Source organism: Morone saxatilis, unplaced genomic scaffold, assembly GCF_004916995.1.
Source record: "Morone saxatilis isolate NCDOM2014 unplaced genomic scaffold, NCSU_SB_2.0 Contig3, whole genome shotgun sequence".
NCBI lineage: Eukaryota > Metazoa > Chordata > Actinopteri > Moronidae > Morone > Morone saxatilis.
The window spans coordinates 21,559,342-21,565,868 of NW_023339873.1; the positions used below are offsets into that span (position 1 = coordinate 21,559,342).

General features: G+C 39.4%; 1 pseudogene; it reads left to right on the forward strand.

Moving 5' to 3' along the window:
- LOC118337180 overlaps positions 1–1,067 on the forward strand; it is a 3,097-nt pseudogene extending 2,030 nt beyond the window's left edge.
- Positions 1,068–6,527: the final 5,460 nt, after the last annotated feature.

Here is a 6,527-nt window from a genome sequence, read left to right on the forward strand (position 1 = left end):
GATAATAAAGAGTTGCAGTAATCCAGCCTTGAAGTAACAAATGCATGGATTAGTTTTTCTGCATCTGTCTGTGATAAGATGTGTCTAATTTTAGTAATATTACGTAAATACAAATACAAATGAAATACAAAGCTAGATTCCGCTACTCTTCCGTATGTCTATTTCACATATTATCACATAACATATTTTAGTGTACTGTTTATCTGTAAAACAAGATTGTGTGTAACCAGGCGAGCCGCCATTATTTCTGACTACGGACGAGTCAAAACTATGCAGTATGTCTGATCTGCTGGCTCCCGCTGGCTCCGTTTTACTGTGGCGGTGGCCAAAACGCCAAGCTCAAGGCTTCAAAACGGTACTCCACAAACCAATGGGTGATGTCATGATAGGTTCACACTTGGTCCAGACCAACTAGGCATCTGCAAAACAAAACACTGTCAAAGACACCAGCAGCCAGCGAGTTGAAGAAAGAGGTGGGGTTGTCAAACTAATGATGAAATCTTTTGCTGTCTTAACCATTAGCTCTGTATTCTTATTTTCCAGGAATATTTAACTATTACCACCTGTCATTGTTGCTAACCAGCCTGAACTGCGTGGCTGACCCGGCTCTCTACTGCTTCGTAAGTGAAAGTGCCCGCCGTGGCCTGTACAGAGCCATATTCCGGCCCGCTACCAGGATACTATGCTGTTGCTGTCGCCGTGGCAACGCCAGCCCAGGCAACCCAGCCACCGACTCCCACGAGGTGGCCACAGATGAAAACAACGGTCAGCCAACTGTGATGCTGCTCACACACACCAACACGTTCAACAGCTTAAAAAGAGACAGGAAAAACACAAATTCAATCACACAGACTGATGAGAAAACTATCACACCCTTAATTGTACAAAATAACAAACACACCGACAAATATGTGGACAGCGATGGGAAGCCCAGCTGTGTGATAGCAATGGAGGAGCAGAACCAAAAGACAGAGAGGACTGAAGAGATCGACAAAAACATCAGCTAAAATGACACAAGGAACCAATCAGGGACCATGCAAGTAGAGGTCTCAGAGGAGTGGGATTAAGAGGACTCATTACCAGACTAAGCTGAATTAAGAGTGAGTGGAGAATACAACCACAACCAACCTGCCTGCAGGGCTCCAATGCAGCAGTGGCCCTAATGAGAGCTGGCTGCCCAACCCAGCTGTGTTTACATCTTCATCATCTAATGGCATTGGACTAAAAACATTGTCTTCTTTCTCAAGTGATTACACTGAGCTCTGGTCCAGCAGCTGACACCATGTAAGAGCTCATCACTGTAAATGCCCTGTTTACATTTCTCTGGTTTTTCTCTGGCAGTTCGAGATTGACAAAAGGTCCTAATGCATCGGGAGGTTATAGTGACCTGTAATTAATAGTGCACTCAGGTACCAAATCCTTGGAGGGGGACCTGCCAGTAGTCCTTTAAACAATAGTACAGTACCGCTTTCTAATGAGGTACCCTTTATAAAGGGTCATGGCAGGGTCGTGTGGGGGCTGGAGCTGATCCCAGCTGACACTGGGTAAGAGGCGAGGTGTACCCTTGACAGGTCAGCAGTTCATCACAAGGCTGGCACACAACACACTCACACCTATGGTAACTGTATTTAGAGTAAGCAGTTAACCTGGAAAAGGAGACCAGAAGTCCACACAGAAAGATCCCCGGGCACCGTCAGGCTTTATAGATTAGTTGTAAGCCATTATTAACAACAATGTTTAAGTCAACAACATTAGTGTAGCCTAAAATCCTAGAGAAAATCTGGTGTGCCTTAATGAAGTTACACCAGTGCAAATAAACTAAAAGAAACACCTGAAGGAGGGTGTGGTAGAATAACCTGGGAGTCCCTGATACCCGTGCATTTGCGTGACCATGCAGTTAGCAGACACAAACACAACAGAATCAACATTATAACAATTTACAGTTACAGAAGCAACAAAACAAAATTTAAAAAAAGCACAGGAGGTGTTTCAGCCGCATTTTTTATTATGACAGTGATATCACTGTACAGTTTCACAGACTCCCACTCGGAGGCTGGGGCAGGTGGAAATGTCATGGCGTGGAGTAGTCCCAAATGGTCAACTCTGTGTCAGTATTGGCCTTGCGAGGTTCAGGGTGATTTAAAACATGTTGAGCTATTTTCTACCCATGAAATTCTAATATTCATAACTTTGTTAAGAATGTCAATATTAACACCAGCATTGATGTTGATCACAGTACAGTCACATAATTCAGTTTATATTTTAGTACCTCTTTAAATGTTTTACTTTCAGTTTCACATAGAACATGTAAAATTAGTTCTTGACTGGTGTTAATCCATATTTGACCATACATTTACTGGGCCAGGTTGTAAAAAATCCCTTTTGGATTGTATTCATAATTTCTTTAGGAAATAATTAAGCTACAAATGAAATTATCAATACATTTTTACATCGTACATCATTTAGACTATTTGTTGTTTTTATTAATGGCTTATTAATCTAATCTCTAAATTAAATTACTTTATTTAAAACTTTAAATTAATCAAACCAAACGAAAATTAAATACAACATTAATAGATAACTTGTTAGAAAGTGGTACCAGTGTTCCTTGACAGGACATGACATTTAAGTCTTCTAATTGTACTGTTAGAAGATTCACTGTAGGAAGAAACCCTTTAATCAAGATAAAAACCAGTTTCTTTTTTGGTTTAAAAAATGACTGCAAGACTATAACAATAGTTTGACCCTGTGTGATAAAGATAATTCAGTATCAGAACAAACCTAAAACGTTACTTGAAGTAAAATGAAACTATAGGAGCACATCCTGAGTGCATGGTAGCTAATTGTTTTGATCAGTGCATGAACACAATGTGCTGAGTTAGAAGGTTGAATACTTATATTTATGGGCTGCTTGGTAGGGATTAAACATTTAGAATATGAATATCAACCAACTACCAACTGTCTACAGTGTTTTGTTCATCATCATGTAACAAATATAATTTAATTGTAAGAGGAAGGTTATTTTTTTTGTCAAAAGTTATGCAGTCTTGCTTTAAACAGTAATTTCTTAATCATGTGACCGGACTGTCCTTTCCCTCTTTGCTTGTTTCACAACTTTGACCCTAACTTCAACTTTGAAGACTTATGTTTGTTTTAAAAAGTGTTACTATTTAAGGTTCAATATTTTTTTCAAATACTTGTCATTTTAAGAAATTGGCCAAATGGCTTTGGGTGACTGGCATGCATCTGTCCAGGTGTGCTTCTGTGCTATAAGGGAAACAATGTCTAATGTTTACACGTGGCTGTTTGCATGGGAATGGAACTATTTTGTTGTCATGGTCATAATTTTATATTGTTGAATTTGTAAGTCCGTCTGTTATTAGACATTATGCTCACAATTTGCATCGTTATAGATCTGGCGTATTGTCAAAACTTTTGTTTGTAAGTATATTAAGTTCAGAACTTAATTTGTTAAAGAACCTCAACAAAATCTTGCTCCACAGTGATGACATATTGAAAGCTGTATCTTCTATGGAAATAGACCATTACTTAAAATTTTATAAAAGTATGTTCAATTATATGTATAACTTTTGGGTCCAAAATATCAACTATGACTTTATGATGGAAGATTTAATTGTTACAGAGATATGATACCATGGTCAAAGCATGTTGTCATAATGATAAATATTCAAATTACATATTTTTACAGTGATGAATGTGATAAGAATATTTTTATAAAACTCTGAAACTCTAAAGGGACAGCTTCTCATTTGTGTGCGTCTGTGTGGTTTCAGTCTGACCTCAGACTTCCCTCTCTGACGCTGGCAGAGTTAACGAAGGAAACTCTTTCTTGATCTTCTGACGAATGCAATGATGCAGCAGACTCATCGATTTAGGCCTTCCTGATTATGTAGGGAGTTGTCTGTGTTCTTAAGGTGACAGCCTCTGCTTTGTCTACGTGTCCTTGTCTCTCTGTGTTCACGGCTCTAGAGCTATCAGTCAAATAATTTGGTGAGCAGTGGAAAATCTCTGCAATCAGGCTAGTTGATGGATTTCCATGTCATTTTGAGCAGATATTCATGGTCCCTAGAGAGAAAAGTATTTGGGTTATCGTAAAACTTTTATGTAGTGCCACCAGCATGTAAGACTTTTCCCTTGTCCCATTTCAAGCTAGTACTCCTCTCGTAATTGCTGTCAAATATATATCTGTATATAAGATGCTGATGCTTTTGGCTAACTTCCTGTCCGTTCTTGCAGTTAGCAGTCCACTCTCACACCCTGACATTCTGCTGCCTGCCCTTGAAGACCGCATCTTTGTGGAGTTCTCTCTTCTGATTGGATAAAGTGAGACTGGGATAGCAGAAAATGTTTTCTCTGTTTGCTGGAGAACGGAGGGACTGGGAGACCTACGTTACTGACTGAACGCTCTATATCAGTGATGGCTGTCATAATGTACATCTACTTAAACACAAATTTAAACAAAAAAATCACTTACTTCACCTTTAATGCAGTTACTCTCACCACGCTCATCAAACTCATTTCCAGCAGTAGCAGCTGGCAGCTCTAAGAAAACTTACTTTACACTATCTGCTCAGCATCAAATAGCAGACCGACCGTTTTAGCTACTTAACATAGTGGAGCATTGACAGAGTAAAAACAAAGTTCACATGAAAAAGTCCTGAAACTAGAATGAAACAAGAAAGGAGCCAAATCAGCAACTGCAGCAGAGAAGAAGCTGCTGCTGTGTTTGTGGCTGCACGAGAGCAGAGCTGCAGAGAGCTCTAAAAACAAATGTTTTTGCTCAACAAAAACAGTTTGCATCTATCTTTTTGAGTTATGGCAACTTTTAATGAAATGATGTACAACAAATGTAATTGAGTTAGGGGAATCAGCTTTTTCTCTAATTTCCACCTACTTAGCAATAAACATAAATACAAGTTTTTAAGTTGATTAGGCTACTTATAAAAACTTGTTCCAACTAGTTTTCCACATTATTTATGTCAACACAACTCTTCAAAATAACGATTGTAACTCAAAAGGTTTATCTTAATCAAAAAGTAAAAATAAGTTTTATCTTGCAACCATGCATTTATTATAAGTGGTGACAATATATCCAGTGAATTACTTTTTAGAGTGCAGAAAGCTCCAGAGAGGAGACACTTGGCTGACACTCTGGAAAACATACATGCATTCAGCATGTATGCCATTGCTTTCGGGGGAGCTCGCTTTTTTTCGGGGGGAAATGACAAATGGCGATTCAGTGTGCAGACTGAATGGGACTAGGAAAGTTTATTTTATGTATATTTTCTGAAGTTGATGATCTTGTGCAGCCATGCTTCAGTGGTAATGGCAAGAATAGTGGTATCTTTATTAAAGTGAATTAGTGATGAATCACCCTCATGCACGATAATAGCCCAAGTTTACATATTATCCATGATAACAAAGATTTAGAAAAAATACATTACATATATATTTACTTATATATATATATTTATATATAATATTTTAGAAATTTCACAAATCATGTCTTGAGGAGCCCAGCTCCCCCTGGCTCCCCTGTAGTTCACATCCTGTCAGCATTCACTGGCCTAGTGTCAGGGGGTCAGAAGTGTGGTCTGAAAAACAACAATCCACAAAAATGAAAGGACGTAATGGGTTAAGTTTTGCATTATTGTAACTAGTTTCAAAAAAGGTTGCATGTACCTTAATCAGTCACTGATTTAATGCACACAGGGGCTGAGTGGACTGGTTACAGTGGGCCCCAAATAAAGGACTATATGAAGGGATTTGAGAAAGTACTGACGTAGGCTTTTTGTTGGCACAACTTGAAGGTCCCAGAAAGTGCATTATAGTATGGCCGTATAATTGTTTTATTGTTTTTGGGTGTGAAGATGCGTATAAATTATGCGCTTGCACGGTCTCACTGCTACAGCACTACATACAAAGTACAAGATGTTTAGAAAGAAAAGGGGCCGCCAGCTGCCAGGAGGTTATAAGATAATGCCATTCTTTCAAAGCAGTGGTCACCTCCAGCATCTTGAATATCATTTTATGCTTATTTATTTGCAAAGCTAATGGCTTTATTCTGTTGTAGTGGCAGAGTTCTCACCATAGCGCTGACCTATCTTCACACCTTCGTTAGTTGGCTGGACATAATCGGTCGAGCGCCCTGCGAAACCCATTATCATTCTGGTAATAGGGGGGAAAAATGGCTCTGCCTTGCTCTGGTATTTCTTGAAAGCCAAAAAAAAGGTGGCTAGCTGAAGCCCAGCAGGAATGCACGGTCCACAATGGCCCTTGCTGAATTGGTGTCGATGCCGGACAAGAATACTGTGCACAGTATATAACACAGTAAGAACAGAACCAAGGCGTAAAGGCAGGGTATGCCTTTCAGGCGTGTGGCTACCCTTGTGGGAATTTGAGCAGGGTCATTCTCAGCTGAGATCCGTCCACAGCTGCAACGCAAACTCAGGGAGATCAAAGCTATCTAAGGGTGCAGTGTGCTGGATCGAGATATGACATCCAGA